This window comes from Saccopteryx leptura, chromosome 1, assembly GCF_036850995.1.
Source record: "Saccopteryx leptura isolate mSacLep1 chromosome 1, mSacLep1_pri_phased_curated, whole genome shotgun sequence".
NCBI classification, from domain to species: domain Eukaryota; kingdom Metazoa; phylum Chordata; class Mammalia; order Chiroptera; family Emballonuridae; genus Saccopteryx; species Saccopteryx leptura.
This window is the reverse complement of record NC_089503.1, coordinates 343451596-343471081: the sequence shown is the minus strand read 5'-3', so window position 1 is coordinate 343471081 and position 19486 is coordinate 343451596. Positions and strand designations below refer to the sequence as shown.

General features: G+C 38.8%; 2 non-coding genes and 1 pseudogene across 2 annotated transcripts; 1 reads left to right on the top strand and 2 right to left on the bottom strand.

Annotated features, from left to right (window-relative positions):
• The first annotated feature begins 537 nt into the window (after positions 1-537).
• Positions 538-701, top strand: LOC136390017 (U1 spliceosomal RNA). Its single transcript, XR_010748546.1, has one exon. It is a non-coding gene; the product is annotated as a U1 spliceosomal RNA (small nuclear RNA).
• Positions 702-1256: 555 nt separating this feature from the next.
• On the bottom strand, positions 1257-1332 carry TRNAA-GGC (transfer RNA alanine (anticodon GGC)). Its single transcript has one exon. It is a non-coding gene; the product is annotated as a tRNA-Ala (tRNA).
• A 3379-nt stretch (positions 1333-4711) lies between these two features.
• Positions 4712-6212, bottom strand: LOC136389513 (45 kDa calcium-binding protein pseudogene; annotated as a pseudogene).
• Positions 6213-19486: the final 13274 nt, after the last annotated feature.

Below are 19486 nucleotides of genomic sequence, written 5' to 3'. Positions count from 1 at the left end.
TGGCATGCAGGAGTCCTGGGTTCGATTCCTGACCAGGGTGCACAGGAGAAGCGCCCATCTGCTTCTCCACCCCTCCCCCTCTCCTTCCTCTCTGTCTCTCTCTTCCCCTCCCGCAGCCAAGACTCCATTGGAGCAAAAGATGGCCCGGGTGCTGAGGATGGCTCTGTGGCCTCTGCCTCAGGTGCTAGAATGGCTCTGGATGCAACAGAGCGACGCCCCAGAGAGGCAGAGCATTGCCCCCTGGTGGGCATGCCGGGTGAATCCCGGTCGGCACATGCGGGAGTCTGTCTGACTGCCTCCCTGTTTTCAGCTTTGGAAAAATTAAAAAAAAAAATAAATAAATCACTAATTATCATAAAAATGTTAATTAAAACCACAATGAGATATTGCTTCACACCGGCCAGAGGCTGCCATCAATAAATTAAGAAACATCAAGTGTTGGTGAAGATGTGGAGAAAAGGGAATCCTTATACACTATTATTGCTGGGGATGTGTATTGATGCAGTCACTGTGAAAAACAGTATGGAGGGTTCTCAAAAAATTAACTGGCAGGGAAGTTACCATTATCATGAAGGTGGTTTTCCCAGAGCGAGGCTTATTCATTGCACTCCGGATGTGCTGACCCCTGCGATTTCCCCAAATATGGAAAATTTGACTGGATAATTTATGACAGTGGGGGACTGCATTTGTGTTTCCCCCTAAAAAACAAAAGAAAAAAATTGAAATTGCCTTATGATCCAGCAATTCCACTTCTGGGAATATATCCAAAGAAACCTGAAATACTGATTCAAAAAAATATATGTGTCCCTATGTTCACCACAGCATTATTTATAATAGCCAAGATATGAAAGCAACCCAAGTACCCATTAATAGATGAGTGAATAAAAAAGTGAAGGGATCTATACAATCGAATACTACTCGGCCATAGAACAAATGAAATCTTTCAAATGAAATCTTTTTTTTTTTTTATTTTTTTATTTTTCTGAAGCTGGAAATGGGGAGGCAGTCAGACAGACTCCCGCACGCACCCGATCAGGATCCACCCGGCACGCCCACCAGGGGGCGATGCTCTGCCCATCTGGGGTGTTGCTCTGTTGCGACCAGAGCCACTCTAGCGCCTGAGGCAAAGGCCATAGAGCCATGCCCAGCGCCCGGGTCATCTTTGCTCCAATGGAGCCTCAGCTGTGGGAGGGGAAGAGAGACAGAGAGGAAGGAGAGGGGGAGGGGTGGAGAAGCAGATGGGCGCCTCTCCTGTGTGCCCTGGCCGGGAATCGAACCCGGGACTTCCGCATGCCAGGCGGACGCTCTACCACTGAGCCAACCGGCCAGGGCCAAATGAAATCTTACCATTTGTAACTAACTGCATTTATGGATATAGAGAGTAGTATACTAAGTAAAATGAGTCAGAGAGATAAAGACAAATACCATATGGTTTCACTTATATGTGGAATCTAAAGAACAAAATAAACAAAATAGAAACAGATTCATATAGAGAATGAACAGACGGCTGTCAGAGGGGAGGTGGTTTAGGGGGAGTGGGTAAAATAGGTAAAAGGACTAATAAGTACTAATTCGTAGTTACAAAATAGTCACAGGCATGTGGAGTACAGTGTGGGGAGTATGGTCAATAATACTGTAATAACTATGTATGATGCCAGGTGAGTTCCTGAAGTGTGGGAAGCATCGCTGTAAAGAGTATGATTAGCTATTCTGCTACATACCTGATGCTATTACAAAACAGTGTTGCATGTTGCAGGGATTTGGAATGGTGTTGGTGCCAACTTGGACTTGGTGAACATGTTAAGGACATTACTCTTTTATGGATTCTTGCTTTATTGGCCAAGAGTTTGCTCAAAGGCTTTAATCAATGTAAAAAAAAAAAATAGAAGACTGGATAAAGAAGATGTGGCACATATACACTATGGAATACTACTCAGCCATAAGAAATGATGACATCAGATCATTTACAACAAAATGGTGGGATCTTGATAACATTATATGGTGTGAAATAAGTAAATCAGAAAAAACCAAGAACTGCATGATTCCATACATTGGTGGGACATAAAAACGAGACTAAGAGACATGGACAAGAGTGTGGTGGTTATGGGGGGGGGGGGACACAAAGAAAACTAGATAGAAGATGACGGAGGACAATCTGACTTTGGGTGATGGGTATGCAACATAATTGAATGACAAGATAACCTGGACATGTTTTCTTTGAATATATGTACTCTGATTTATTGATGTCACCTCATTAAAATTAATAAAAATTTATTTATAAAAAAAAAAACAAACCCCCCCCCAAAACAGTGTTGCATGTAAACTGTAATTGAAAAATAAAATAAACCTTATTTATATATTGCAATATATATTATATTTATATATAACATAGGTTTATATTATGAAAAATATATACTTTAATTTACATATGCTGATTTTAATGGTTTCAGGCTATATATTGGGGCTGTTTACACTGGTTCCAGGAGTGAGAGATGACTGACTCTTAATTTTTATATTGTGAAAAGGCTCAAGTAAAAAAAAAAAAAATTATATAAACATTTTAAAAAGTATGCATAGCAAATGTCAACCAGAAAAAAAATGAAATGTAGACATATATGCATTTTAACCAAAACCATACTTTTTAAATGCCTATGTATTTTTAAAAACTGAACAACCATATACCAAGATCTAAATAGTGATTATCTTTGGATGTTAGGTAATTTTTCTTACATTCTTCTTTTGTACTTTTTCTAATATTTTATAATACAGTATATGTAAATTTGTTTTATAATGGAGAGAAACATATTATATATTTTATTAAAATAAAAACAGCATACCTGGCTTGATTCCAGTCTGTTTCTCTTTAGCTGTGAACTAGATAAATCATTTGATCTCTTTAATCCTCATTTTCACCATCTGTAAAGACAATTAGCAATGTCTGCTTTGCTTATCTATTGAAGTTTTATAAGAATTAAATAAAAATCTTGTGGAAATTCTATATAAATCACAAGATTACTGCAATTATATTTGAAATGAGTCTTCACAGTAGTGCATAGACCATTTTTATCATGTGCATAACACATAAATGAAGAGTCAGAAAAATATCTTTAAATTGATGTTTCTAATATTTAGACATCTGTGTTTGTAAGGCTGATGTATATCTAATAAATAGGTGGACAGTGCAAAGTAAATTACAGAGAAAATAGAATAAATCAAAAGGAGTTCCAAAGCACATCCATTCCCTAGCACTTAGAAAAGGTAGAATGAGAAATTGAGTTGCCTTGGAGACTAGGGTCAAGGGAAATCACACAACATTACTTTTCAGTTACATGCTAATTAGCCTCTGTCCCATCCTTATGTCAGTAAGAGCATGCACTTGCTTTGAGGGCTGGCTAATAGCTTGCTAACAGTTAGAAGGAAAAGAAAATATAGTGCCAAGATCCTGGTTTTTGTTTTGCCCTCAAATATTTTTTTCTAAAATTAACTTTAACATTTGCCTTCAACATTTGCCTGGATTTAACTAACCCTGGTTTTGTCACTTTATGGCTGTATCAGCATTGGCACATCCTTTCATGTTTTTGAGCCTCTTTTTCTTATATTTCAATGAGATGATAGTGTGTAACTTGCAAATAATGAAAAGACTAGAGATAGTCTTAAGTTCAAGTGTCCGACACATACTAAGTGTTCATTAGGGGTAGCGGGGTCATACATTCTTACACTCCATATGCAGGTTTCAACTAGGCACGATGGGGCAATGAATGGGTGGATTTGGTGGTCAGTTCTATTTCTCCACCATTCTGCATAAGAATACTTCCACTCATGCTTATGTCCAGTATTCTTATATGCATCAGGTTGAGTAACTACCATCCTCACCCCATGTTCTCCCAGTATGGTGTGTTATGGTGAAATAGCAAAAGTCATTGAGCATTTAGTGTATGCTAGGCACTGTCCTCAGCCTATCAGATGCATAATCTCACTGACTCTCCACAACAACCTGTTAGGTTGAGACTGTTACAAATGATGAACCTGTGGAATGAGGATGGCAATGGTACCAGCCAAGGCCATCTCCACATCAGAGCTTTTAGGACTCTAACTCTCATGCTCTTCCTAATCACATAGTACTAGTACTTGTATCCACATCCACTTGGATGAAGCGGTTCTCTTCTGGCCTAGGCAATCAGTTCCCAGCCTTTTCCTGAAAAGCTTCTCTTTAAAGATAAAAACTATACAGACATCTATTATATCCCTCCCAGTGAGACTTGTATTTTTAATTTCCTTTGAGACAATGCACAATAAATGTCACCTTGATTGCAGATATGGTTTCATATAAATTTGCATGCTATTAGATGACAGCAGGTATATACATTTAAAAAATAGATTTACTATGTGTGGGAGATAAACTGTTTACCTAAATCAGCAGCTGTCTCAGTGGGATTCACTATCTCGTTCTTTTTTGATCCTGTCAAAATTTATATTTGACCTAGAAGATCTTCTTTTAGATGTGTGGATTAATCTACCTATATTTTATATTACTACACATTTTAACAGATATATATCATATTCACTCTCATAGAAATAAAAATTTTAGATATTTTTCATTTATTTATGTATATATTCATATATAAATTCATAATGTATGTACTTAGTATATATGCTGGGCACTGAAATACAATAGTGAGCACAATTTTATTTTATTTTATTTTATTATTTTTTAGAGCAAGTTGATGTGATTCTTGACACAAGTTTGTGTATATTTCTCAGAGACTGAACACTGACAGCAGCTCTGAGGCCGCCCACCCATCGCCACACTGGTTTCCAGCAGGAGGGCCACCGCAGCGTCAACTTCTCATCATCAAGGAAACCAGGGAGCTGCATTATCTCCCGTGACATGAGGAGCCAGAGGCCCTGACGCGGTCAGTGACCCCGGGCGGCGCCCAGTTCTCAGAAGAACGATGCAGCGATTACGCGGGACTCCTGCGCACGTCGACCACGCCCTATGGGCACGTGACGCAGATGGGCGCAGGCGGGCTCAGAACTCCTCGTGCACATTGGGGGCGTAGTCCATGAGCTTGCTGCCCGTTAAGAACTCACTGTACTTGAGCACCTCTTCAGGCTGCAGGTGCTGGTTCTGGTTCTCATCCGCTGTGGCGATCATCTGCTTGGCCTCGTTGAGGGCGTTGTACTCGTTCATGGGGTCCATGTACTCCTCCAGCTCCGCCATGGTCACTATCCCGTTGTGGTTGACATCGATCAGCTCCTCAAACTCCTTCTTCCTGTCTCTCACCCAGCTGTCCTCGATGTCCTGGCCTCGTTGATTCTCCACAGTGCCCACAGGCAGAGAGAAAAACTCATGCAGAGAGAGCAGCTTGTCACTATCTTGGTCCAGATCCCAGACGATCTCCTTGACCACGAACTTGAGCATGCCGCGGCTGTGTTCGGGGTGCAGGAAGGACAGGAACTCGTCTTCGGTCAGCAGCAGGTCCGAGGGGGGGTTGTCCACCTGGTACCAGTGGTCTTGAAGGTTCTCCAGAACTTCCTGTGTCTCCTCGTCCACTTTCAGCTCCTGGTTTTTCTTGATCTTCTCAGCAACTTCTCTCTCGTCGTAGCCAATGCTCGCCAAGAACTTCACCTTGTACTTATCCCACGACACGCGGCCGGCGCCATCAGGGTCCAGTGCACAGAAGCGCGCCCTGCTCTCATCCACGGCCTCCTGGAAGTGCTCAGCTGTCTTCTCCACAATCCAGCGCTGCATCTCCTTGGCACTGATCCTCCTGTCGGCGTTCACATCCACCTTGGAGAAAAGGACCATCAGCTTCCTCCGGCTCTTCCGAGGCTCTGCATCTTCCTCGAACCCATCGGTGTCCTTCCCCAGGAAGACCTACTGGTGGAAGTCCTTGTTGAGGTGCCCATCCGTCTCCAGCTTCACTCCATTCAGGTGGTCTAGGGGCAGGATCTCATTGTCCTCCCTGTGGCCTGCTCTGTCTTGGGCAGAAGAGTGGTTGGCAGGCCGGGCAGATACGTCCCTCAGAAGGGTGACACCCAGGAGCCAGATGCAGCAAGAAGCCAGGCCACAGCAGAGAGCCTGCCTGCACGCCATGGCCCTTTAGGTCCAGACCACGGGATGGCCTTCAAGGGTGGCCAGGAGCGCCCAAGATCCGCCGAGAGCAGCCGAGCACCGTGACCGGACTCGGCTAGGCCACGGCCATCTTTCTTCCGGGAGTGAGCACAATTTTAATGTCTTCTTTAAGACTTTGCAATCTATACGGATGCATGGATAAGGAAGTCTACCATCAATTAAAACACATTCTGGAAAGTGCTATAAAAGGCAGTACACAGTGCCTTAGGAGTAGGCTGGAAGGAGATAAGGCACCAACAAAAGCCTCCAGGAAGGAGTGATGTCTACGTTATGGCAATAAGAAGCACAGGAAGCAGTCAAATGAAGGTACCAATGAAGAATTAAAGAGTAGGGTATGGATGAGAGAAAGGACGGAGGATTTAGGGAACTGAAGAAGTCTGGGGCATACTACCCCTCCCTGGAGCATGCCTGTGCCTCCTCCCCACACACACTTCCTTCCCCCACAGAACTGCATCTCCTAAACTCTAAGGGACCCCACGACACCTGCAGTCAGGGAGCAGTGGGCAGTGGCACTCATCCAGGCTAACCCCCTGATCTTGCCTCTCTAGAAAAAATCTTTGGCTTTCCAGACAGCCAGAGTAGTCTCACCTAGACTCTCTCCTATTGCTTATTCTATCCTAAGCCCTCCCTTGTTTCATTGTCCCCAGCTTTAATAAACATACTCTCAAAAGTTAAAAATAAAAAGTTTGGTATAAGGCAAAAGTAGAACGTAAGGGGTAGAGTGTCCAAAAATGTGGCTGGAGACCTAGGCATAAGATTTAAAAGTCACTGTTAAGGATTCCAGATATCATGTGATTGGACTGGCATGAAGAAATAGTATGCCTCTTCAAATGGCCCAACATAGATGCCAGCCTAGTCTACCTCATGTACCTCTGTGCCACTCTTTATAAATCCTAACCTGCTGTTGCATAGTGCCAAATTATTTTTATAGATATGGTGCCTCCACCCAACCCCTAGCTGCTGTGAGTGTGGACGGCTAACAGTTCACAGGTACTCCCCTCCAGAAAATTGCCCTGGGCTGGCAGAAGCCACTTTACCCAGGAAAGATATGCACCACCTGACAAAGGCTCTCTCCTTTGATCAAGCTTTTATTAGCTCCTCTGAACACTCCGCTCCACTAGGCTGAACCATAGGATTTCTTCTCTGTCTTTATAGGATCCAGTTTGAGTAAAAATCCTGCTTAATAAGTTGGGCAAAATATTCCTCACTCTATCTCATCAAATTCCTTTTTCCCTACACATGATGTCTTATCACCCTGGCCTGCATTCAGCAAAAATTCTGTTGAGTCACCCTAGCAACAATCCTCCTTGTTCTTTAGTTATTTTCTACCACTCACTCACCCCGACCCTGCTCCTTGGTTATGAATCCCATTTATCCTCATTGGAGTCCAAGCTGAGTCCTCTTTCCTTTGCTACAAAACTCCATTGTAATAGCTTCCCTTGAAGAAAGTATGTATTGAGATTATCAATCTTTAACAAGTGTCATAAGTGACTTTATTTAGCACACCCCATGACTGAGTGCTAATGGTATGGGATTAATTCTCCTGTGCAGTTGTTGACAAACCTGTAGAGAATTTTTATAAAAGTTTGAGTCAAACTGATGAAACATGCCAGGAAGCAAGATCTCAAATGCTCTGGAGGATAATAGTTTTGCAGATTCATTTATGCAATGGAAATTAAGGAGGAACCTAAAAATTAGAGACAGCAAGGCGGGGACTAAATTATGGGATAGTTAACAAAATTATGTGTTCTCTGGAGGGTTAATACTCTCTTGGAGAGGTATCACTTCTGATATTTTAAAGGTGTGTTAATAGATGCACAAGAACAATAGACAGCCTGTCTTAAAACCTTTCACTAAAGAAGTTAAAGGCCCAGGACATGAATACCCACCATGACCCTCAAAGTTAAGAATTTATGATCAGATAACCCTGTGGGATTACTTTCTATAAAACTCTTTTCTCATCTACACATTTAAGGGCCCAAAACTTCTCCACGCACTAAACCAAAACTAAACTTGACCTCAAACCACATCTTCACTTCCCTCTCTCTCCTTACTTCGCTGCACGCTCTCTTGCAGAAGTTCTTCTGAAGAGGACTCCCTCCACAAATCAAGTGCACTTGATTCTTGGTCAGGCTCTGTTTATAAGGAACCCACTAAAGGAATGCACAAAAATTAAAGAAAAAACTTTATGAGGTAAAATACATATAAAGGATATTAATTAAGTAAATTTATCTTTGAATAGATGACTCAGCAGCAGTCTATTCAGGTGACGCAGCCTCTTGGAATAGTACCATAATTGAGAAAACCTAGTCCAGAAGACAAAAAGACTATTTCAAAATTACTCATTTTTAATGTGTAATCTTTGAAATATCAGAGACTATATGGACTACATTAACACTTCATAAATTCCTTCTCCCTCCAGCCAACTTTCCTCACACCAAAGTTGCTTTCCAACCTCTCTCCTTGAAGATTCCCTAGCCTCTTCTACTCCAATTCCATCTTAAGTGGCCCTTCTTGTCCCCATTTCTTCCTAATTGTACACCACCAAGGTATAAAATACCCCCATATCACACATCCTCAGGGGTTAAGTAGAACCAAGTGGTAAGTGAGGGGGAATGAAATGCTATAAACATGCATATAGTCATAATTTCTGTTACTTTGTTGTCGAAGTGCTCCACATATTTTCTGATTGTTCATTTGAGATCTAAATCCTTAATGTTTTTCTCTAACATTCTTTCCATTTTGTTTCTTAGCAAGTTCTGCTCTATCAACAAAGCAGAAGCACAACTAAACCACTGAAAGAAAAATGAGAAAAATGAACCGTATAAAATAGATTAAAACTAAGATGTGCTCCTTACCCTTATCTCTCTTCACACATACCTCAGGGCAAAAATGCTTATTATTATCGATACAGAGTTTCTGACTACCAAGAGAGCCTTCCTTAAAGTGTATGAACTGGGGCAAAGTGAAAATATAGAAAGATTAAGAATTATCTTCATGAGTAATAATATACACTTTCCAACCAATGTGGCAGTTTTGAGATTATGAAAACACATTATACTCATCCTAAGAAGCCCACAATGACATTCAGGTGTCCATGGAGAATCCTTCCAGATATACTGCCAGGAGTTCTGTACTTTGTAGAGTGAACCACCAGAAGTAAGAAAAGTCATTAATATCATAGCCCTGGAAAACATACCTTTGAAATTCTTCCTTCAGTTGGTAGTGGCACCAGGAGTAACAGCAGAGCCCCATTTATTGTGACATGTCAACACAGTCCCGTCACTCTGAATGTCCAGCACTGTGGACAGCAGAGTTTGGCTCTGCCAGAGCCCTCAGGAAGCCCACTTTCTGTCAAGTGGATTGCTTTTCTACTTTATTAGATGCAAACTAAGGAAAATCCCTGTTTTTATGGCTTCAAGAATTCTGTGTGCACATTCAGGTGTCTGATTTATATGTTTTTCTAAGCAACTCTAAAAAGAAAATATGATCATAGATTTTTTTTTAAGAATTACAATGCCAGATTTTATTCCAGGAAGTTAAAGCAATGGACGGCTAAGGCTGCCACCTCCTAGTCTATTTAATCAGGATGAGATCAATCTGCCCATGCAGTTGTGTGTTACTTGAACAAGATCTTTGTCTTATTAATGTTGTATTGTATTCAAAGCACCTATTATATAATCAATTAGTGTTTAATGTTTAATATTTTTCAGCTGAATTTCTTCCATCCACATAATAATAACGTAAGAAGCTTTTCTTATACATCCAGGAGTTACTTTGATAAACTGGTGCCTAATAATGCATTTCTCCTCCAATTTTAAATGACAGATTTGCTGGATAGAGTAGTCTTGGTTGTAGGTTCTTTTTTTATTTTTTATTTTATTTTATTTTTTTTGTATTTTTCTGAAGCTGGAAACGGGGAGGCAGTCAGACAGACTCCCACATGCGCCCGACCGGGATCCACCCGGCATGCCCACCAGGGGGCGATGCTCTGCCCATCTGGGGCATTGCTCTGCCGCAACCAGAGCCAGTCTAGCACCTGAGGCAGAGGCCACAGAGCCATCCTGAGAGCCCGGGCCAACTTTGCTCCAATGGAGCCTTGGCTGCAGGAGGGGAAGAGAGAGACAGAGAGGAAGGAGAGGGGTAGGGGTGGAGAAGCAGATGGGCGCTTCTCCTGTGTGCCCTGGCTGGGAATCGAACCTGGGACTCCTGCATGCCAGGCCGATGCTCTACCACTGAGCCAATCGGCCAGGGCTTGGTTGTAGGTTCTTATTTTCACAGATCAAGAACAAATATCCTAAAAATTTATATGGAACCAAAAAAAAAAAAAAAAAAAAAAAAAACCTGAACAGCCTCAGCAATCCTGAAAATGAAGAACAAAGTGAGAGGTATCACACTTCCTGATCTCAAGCTATATTACACTACAATGCCATTGTAATCAAAACAGCCTGGTATTGGCATAAGAACAGGCATACAGATCCATAGAATAGAACAGAGAACCCAGAAATAAACCCACGACTTTATGGTCAATATTTGACAAAATAGGCAAGAGAATACAATGAAGGAAAGACAGTCTCTTTAATAAATAGTGTTAAAAAATTAGACAGGTACATGCAAAAATATGAAATTAGATCACCAACTTATACTATTCACAAAAATAAACTCAAAACAGATAAAGGACTGTTTTAAAAGTCCTAAAAGCATAAAAATCCTAGAAGAAAACATAGGAAGTAGACTTTCAGACATCTCTTGAAGCAATATTTTGCTGATATATCTCCTCAGGCAAGGCAAATAAAGGACAAAATAAACAAATGGGACTATATCAAACTAAAAAGTTTTTGCACAGCAAAAGACACCATTAACAAAATAAAAAGACAGCCCCTTCTATGGGAGAATATATTTGCTGATACATTTGATAAGGGGTTAATAACCAAAATTTATAAAGAACTTATAAAACTGAACACCAGGGCCTGACCTGTGGTGGCGCAGTGGGATGAAGCATTGATCTGGAACACTGAGGTCGCAGTTTAGAAACCCTGGGCTGGCCTGGGCAAGGCACATATGGGAGTTGATGTTTCCTGATCCTCCCCCTTCTCTTTCTCTCTTTCTTTCTCTCTCTCTCTCTCTCTCTCTCTCTCTCCTCTCTGAAAATTTAATAAATAATGTCTTGTAAAAAAATTAAAAAAAAAACAACAAAAACTGAACACCAGGAAGGTAAATAATGCAATTAAAAAATGGGCAAAGGACCTGAATGGACACTTCTCCAAAGAGGACATACAGATAGCCAACAGGCATATGTAAAGAATTCTCACTGTCATTAATCATCAGAGAAATTCAAATTAAAAACACAATGAGATATCACATCACACCTACCAGAATGGCTTACAGTAACAAATCAACAAACCACAAGTGCTGGTGAGGGTGTGGAGAAAAGGGAACCCTCCTGCTCTGCTAGTGGGAATGCAGACTTGTGCAGCCACTGTGGAAAACAGTATGGCATTTCTTCAAAAAATTAAAAATGGAGTTGCCTTATGACCAAACTATTCCACTTTTAGGAATATATCCTAAGAATGACAGCACAGATGGACCTGGAAATTATTCTGCTAAGTAAAATAAGCCAGGCAGAGAATGACAAACACCATGTGATGTCACTTATACGTGAAATCTAATGAACACAAGAAACTGAGGAACAAAATAGAAACAGAGACAGGGTCACAGGGAACAGATGGACAGCTGTCAGAGGGAAGGGGGAAGAAGGCATGGGATCAAAGAAGGTGAAGGGAGTAAAATTATATATATATAATATATGTAACACATATATACAGAAAACATGGTAGCAATAGGCCATGGGAAAGTGAGGTAGATGTGGGAAGTGGGAAAGAGGGGGAAATGGGGATGGAAAGAGACTTTGCATGGGACATGGCGGGGGCCTGATGTGTGTGGTCAGGGGTGCTATATTGAGTGAGACCTTTGAAACCATGTCAACACAATAAATTAAAAATAAAAGTAAAACAGAAAGAAATATACTTCTACCAGATAAAATCAATCTGTTAATAACTGGCATTAACATATAGTTCAATATAAACATTAATTATATTTTTGTATTATGTTGTATTTTTTTTAGTTCATTATTATGGATAATAAGATTGAAGGATAAGACAGAATTGCTTTAAAATAGTTGTAGCCTCAGTAAACACAATAAGTATTGTTAAACTTCTGCTTATTCTCTACCTATTTTCTGCTATCTCAACCTCTTCTGGTGACCAGAATGTCATCCTGTTGAAAAATAAACTGGAAGAAAGGTACTAAACTGCATGCAGCTTAATCGCAAACTCAACCTAAAATGGAAAACAGGGTTTTTTGCATAATAAGCAGACTTGAAATCTCTACGTGAAACTTGAGCTGACTCTGCTTAAAATAAATCCCTTGAAGAGAGCAGAGTGTAGGGTGAAATGAATCCCAGAACACATATGCTGAAAAGACTATTTCATGTTGAAAATAATTAACATAATTGATATATCTTCAAGATATTTTATGATAGGATCTCACCTAGAATACACACGTTTGATAAATTTATAAAATTATCAAAAAGAACTTTTACTGGTAGGTAGTATTTGACATTTTAGAAAATTAAATGGCTTATATTAAAAGTCTGGTGACTTGCCTCATTGGGTCCAACTTTTCCAAAGTCATCTGCATCTAGACCACAGCCCTGTTCCAATGGAAAATAGCTATTAGCATGATCTCAACTGATATCAAGCAATGATTAAGTGTTTTAGGCTAAACTTGGCTAACAATGGGGGTTAGATTTAAGAAAATTGTGAATAGATGTCAGGAATGAAATATTTTTCTTTATTTTGTATTTCTAATAAGGATTTGCTCTTTTGGAGTTTAAAAGCTACATTTCTAATATGATTAGCTCCAAATAATAATTGTTTTATTCAATGATTTATATTAAAATCCTATTTTCCCCTTCCTTTAATTGCTAAGCCAATATAGAAAGGTGTAACATTTATCAGCTATTTGGACATTTATCTCCTGAACAAAAGCTTCTATATTAAGAAGTTTAGTTGGATTTAATGACCAAATGTAGACCACAAGAAGTGGGCATATCTGACCTCAACCAAGAGAACAGTTCTGCATATGAAGAAATTGTGAGGTACAACTAGACACAATTCTATGCAAGCACATTTTAGAGGTATTTAAAGTTACACACATATACACACAAATGATATTGTAAGGTAAAATTTATTTGAAAAAGAAATGTCCTGGCCTGTCCTTTCAGCTCACATATAAAACTGAAAATAAAAATATTCTCTTACGTAAGTCTAATAGATTTGTGATGGTAAGAAAAGACCATGGTGATATTGTTAATTAGTTAAGAATCATTGAAATGACGTATGTACTGCAAATGTAGACCAGCAGCTTCGCCTTTTAGTATTATGACTCATTGATTGTAATTGCTTTTGCAGGACTTTTACCCTTTCCCCAACCTTTATTTGATTAGCACAAAGGCAACAAAAATCAGCAGAAGGTAGCAGAAGGTCGCTCAGTTAGCATTAACTTCTTGGAGAGGTTCTGCCTTAGAAAATAAGTGGCTCTAGACTGTAAAGTATCAGAAAATGTGGAATTATGTCCTCTGATGAGCCCTACCTCCCATTTACAAATTCAGGACCCTAAATGAATTCTTCATTCCAGTTAAAAATAGTCATGCCAAGTAATAACCTTTCCTTCTAGAATTAAAATTCCAAGCAACAACAAAAAGCTTGTTATTAAATACCATTTTATAATTAATCCTAAACTGGCAAAAGCAAGTAATCTTAAAATAAATCAAACTGTACAATGAGGGAATAATGTACAGAATGGGGGAAACTTTTACCCTGTCCAAATGTATGAGAACTTTTCATAATATCGTTAATGAAGGAAAGAATGAGCACATGCTTTTATATCAGTCCCTAGTCAAATATTATATTTGGAGAGACATATATCAACATGAGGAATATCCTAGTGTATTTAAGACCAAATCATATCCTTGGAATCTCCTGTAGTCTCAGCATGAACCTAATACCTGGAATTGAATTAACAGGCTAACCATGATATGCTACATTTGAACATAACTGATGTTTTCTAACTAAAATTAGCTATACTTTGAGTTTTATTATTGTATGTAATACTATTATCTATCTTGTTTTCAATTTTTTCACAACAAGTAAAAAATTTTTTATCACCTTTTAAGTTTCTCTGAATATTCCTCTTTTTAGTTATCCCAACCCATGGAAGGGTGAAAAGTCACAGTCTCATTTCCCTATATATTTTTTCTTTTTGAACCAAGCTAATCCAAGTTAAGCAGTACATATTAAGTACCTGTTGTGTCAGGGAATTAATATCAGTGAGTGAGACAATTAGAAAGGAGTTTAATTTGGCATCCACTGGCCATATTTATAATTAAGTTCACAAAGTCACAGGTTATTTATTCCTGAATCAAGATACTTTGCTGAATACTCTATTCAAAGTTAACAATAAATAAATAAATAAAAATAAATAAATAAATAAACTCCTTCCTCCAAGAACATATTTGAGAGGCTTTTAAAGAAATAGCCATTTGTTTCAGTTACTTCATTTCATCATAATTTGGTTTCGAACTCTTGGCTTAGTAATAAAATCCCATCATCAACTTTGCAAGATGCAGAAAGAATTCCTCCTACATGCTTAGCCCTGCCAAGGTCCCACCTAACTGGGCTCCATCCTGGGCTTTCTAACATATTTCCTGGCTATAGTTCCTAAGATATAAGTTCTCATTGTGAATGAGCTAAAATGCAGACTAAATACAAATGAGATTCTTCCTGTAAATGTGTGTATTATACAGAAATCACTCTGGTAACATTTTCCATGGAGGATTTAATTGCTAGAGAGCTTTTCTCTTTTATCTGCCAAATCTCTTTTTTTTCTTATGCTTTTTGAATAAAGCATATGAGCCTGCTAATACATACAGTATAAATAATACTAAACTGAATTTTAAAAGACATTCTATATGAAACAGAACTCACATGTCTGATTTATTATACATTCTTTAGACAATGGGCCAATAGACTTAAAAAGAAAATTATGGGCCTCAAAATTTTACTTGACAATGTGGAAGATAAAGAATGAATCTAAAATATCATCCCTGTTTGCAAGATCACAATCTCCTTGAAATAATGAATAATACAGTAAGCAAGGCAAAGTGTTCAAGATATTATATTAGGAAAGCTAAATTATGAGTGCTTTCTTTAATATAGGGATGTCTAAAGACATCATAAATTTAACAAGCCAAAGCTGAAATTTGGTTCTTATAGCCCCAAAGCTATTCTCCCATAATCTTCTCCTTCTAGGTTAATGGCAAATCCTTCCATCCATATGGAGTCCTACATGATTCCTCTCTCTTTTTTTCACACACCACATCAAGACCAAAAGCAAATCTTGCTGGATCTACTGATAGACTACATGTACAGTCTAGCCCCTCTGACCACTCTTACTATTACCACCCCTTCCAGCCCACTACCATTTCTCATCTACATTACAGTTATAGTCTCCTAACCAGTATCTCCTCTTCTTTCTTCTTCAATATAGTTAAATCTCAACCCAGTAACCTGAGTGATTGTGTTAAAATGAAAATTAGGTAATGCCTTAATGCTAAAAACCCTCCAGTGGCTTTTTGACCCATCAAAGTTATATGGATAGTCAGGATATAAATCCTATCACTCCTCTGATCTCATTTCCTACATCTCTTTCCTTCCATTCCAACCACAGTGACCTCCTGCTACTACTCTAGCACATGTGACATACACCCACCTACAGGCCTTTGACTGGGTGTTCTGAAATGCCAGCTCTCTTAGGGCTTGTTTCCTCATCTGCTCTAAGTCTTTGTTCATAAACCGTATCCTTAGTAAAAGTTTCTCTGATCATTCTATCTAAAAGTATAATTCTCCAGCCCATCTCTGATTTATTTTTTATCAAATTCTAATCACCTTCTAAATTATAAACACTGTGATGGTTTATATATATAATCTTGCACTAATATATCCCCAGTACTCAGAAAAGTGCCTGTCACATAGTAGGTGTCAAATAAACATTTGTTAAATGAATGAGCTGACTTAAAAATCATGGAAAGGCAAATTAGCCTTTTAAAAGATTTTTTTTAAGTAGGTTTATTTTTTTTATTCATTTTAGAGAGGGGAGGAAGAGAGAGAGAAAGGAAGGGAAGGGAGAAATAAGAAGCATCAACTCCCATATGTGCCTTGACCAGGCAAGCCTGGGATTTCAAACCAGTGACCTCAGCATTCCAGGTTGACATTTTATCTATGTGCTACCACAGGCGAGGCAAAAAATTTTCTTTATTAATAATAAAATACCACTTTGTGTAATTTTTGTCTTCTTAGTAAAAATTAGCAATGTATTAAACTTTAAATTTAAAATTTCTGAAGTGAGATGTCTGATTAGATTTCTAGAAGTCTGTTCTATTTGTCAAAATAAACTATGCTCTATTTTCTTAGGTACCTTTTTCTATCTTCATATTTATTATCTATTCAGTCCAAAATGAGGTAAAGTTATTACTCCTTGGACACTTTATCTATGAAGAATAATAATAGCATTGGCTGCTGAAACAAACAACCTTCAAAACTCTGTGCCTTAACACAACAGCAATGAATTTCTCACATGCATTATGATCTGATAGCTCTTTCCGGTGGATTTCTTCCAAGTGCTAACTCAGGATTCAGGCTTCTTCGATTTAGTGACATTGCCATCTTAGACATGTGGTTATCAAGGTTGCCAAGGAAAGGGAGAGTGGTTGGGGATGACTATGCAGGAGTTTTATAATCATGCCTGCAGTGTCATACATCATTTTCCATATATCCCTCTGGACAGAACACAGTCATATGACTCTAACAGAACTGCCCAACCTGCTGGAATATGTAGCTTATCTGTGTGCTCACAAAGAGAATATCAAGCAGGACCTCAATGTCCAAATGGAAGAATTTTCCAGAAAAGTTCTATCCATTTGTCCAACTGTTCTAACATGAAATTTTTGGTCATCAATTCTAAAAATCATAAACAAGATCCTGAGATGAAGGCAAAAGATACACGGGGACCTGTGCGATACAGAAGGGAAGCACTGGGTCGCTTCTACAAGAAGAGTTATGTTTCTCACATGTGCATGAGTTTTTGCTAAAGAATCTCTACGAAGGCAATTTTTTAGTTTAAATTTTAGAAGACTCCTCATGTCCATTAAATATAATAGACCAATGGACAGTCAGAAGTTTGTCTAAGCTGTCTCTCAATGAACAATTTTGTCTATATCAAAAGATTCCCAGAGTGAGCACTACAATTCCAAATTGTCTTTGGTGAAATTGTGAGAGAAAACATGCACAAGAGTTACCGTAGTGAGAAAACATAGGAGAAGCAGGTGTTTGGCCTGGCAGAGGTACAGTTTTAGACTGAAAGACCCCATGAGAACTGCAACATGACTGTGAGACTGCTTGCTCATGTAACCTTTTGTCACTGGAGCTTGGGGAAAGGCCATTGTCACCCATCCGGGACCAGATAAAACCTCCTGATTCTGGGCAGATAAAACTAAAAATAAAGTAATGCTCAGGGACACAAGAACAAAATTGAGGAAAAAAGTAATTATTAGGTTTAAAATGGTGACCTCGAACATAGTTTGTCCAAAGGATGATGAGAAGAAATCTTCTACACAATACAATATACAGGCGATATAGTATAGAATTATTTACTTGAAACTTATATAATTTTGTTAACAATGTCACCCCAATAAATTCAATAAAAAGTAAAAATATATATATAAAATAATTTTAAAAGTTAAAAAACATCTGAATTTGTAATCTGTAGGCTGACCTGGGAACAGATTTATAGGCCGATATTCTTCCTATAGACTTTCCCAAAAAGAAATATTCAGGACAGACAGACAGACAAAGTAAGGCATTAGATAAGCGGGTAACAGGTGCTAAAAAAAAACTTCATTAAAGTATGATGCAAATCTGCTCAGAAAACCAAAATGTCAAGTAAGAACTTATCCCTATAAAAATAAAATAAACTCAATGTGAAGGGGCTTTATGAAAGTACCAAAACTTAATATAAACAAACAAAAAATTATTATTACCTTATAAAATATGATTGTTCTTCCTTACAAATAAGAAAAAGACAGAAATCCAATGCTGAAGGGCTTTGACAGAATGCCAGAGCTCAATTCTGCATGACTTTACCTCCCGACCACGGTCAGGTTGGCTCTTCCAGCAGAGAAAAAAGGGGTCTTAGAAGGGGTCTTAGATGTGTGCAGTTATTGAAGAAATCAAGATGGAATCTCAACTGACATTTGGAAGTTGGCCTGTGACTCAGTGCTAGCTCATGTATTTACCTATTGGGCAAACTCACAGAACAATAACTTCACACAGGGTTACTCTGAGACCATAATAAAATGAGAGAAAGTAAGGTTACCTCATAATTTTATCTAATCAAAGACAAAAACAAATTCACTATGGCACCCACAAAATACCAAATACTTCTGTTGGTCAAAATGACGGACCACTACTTTACATGCTATAGCTAAATCTTTGTCCCAGTTTTCCCTTTTGATAGGTAAAATTTATTGGGGTACCCAATCATACAATTAGCCCTACTTTCTAACAGCATCTATCCAGACCTGCTTCCTTAGTCACTTACCCAAGGTGGTTTTTTCCAACACCCTTTCACTGAGTGTATCAGTATCCTGTGGCAGCCTAATAAATTACCACAAATCGAGTAGCATAAAACAATAGATATTTATTTTCTCAAAATTCTGGAGGCCAAAGTCTGAAATCAAGGTGTCTGCAGATGTCTAGGAGACACTTTGGAGACCATCTGGAGGCTCTAGGGGAAAATCCATTCCTCACCTCTTCAACTTTCTGATAGCTCTTGACATTCCTTAGCTTGTAGCCTTGTGGCTACATCATTCCAATCTCTGCCTCCATGGTCACGTCATCCCCTCCTCTGTTTGTCTCATATAAAGACACTTGTCAGGGATTTAGGGCCCATACAGATAATTCAGGATTATCTCATCTCAAGATCCTTAGTTTAATTATATCTGCATAGACTCTTTTCCCCATTAAGGTACCATTCACAGGTTCTAGAAATTAGGACATGGGCACATTTGGGGGCCACCACTCAATCCACTACACTGAGAGATCTATGGCTCTCCATATTCCTTCTCACTGCAATTAATAATAAACTGAACTTATTCAACTGCAGGTGTCTTCTTGGTGGTCTTTGGCTAGATGGCATTGACAGAATAAAAAATAAAAGAGGATTGTATGCACA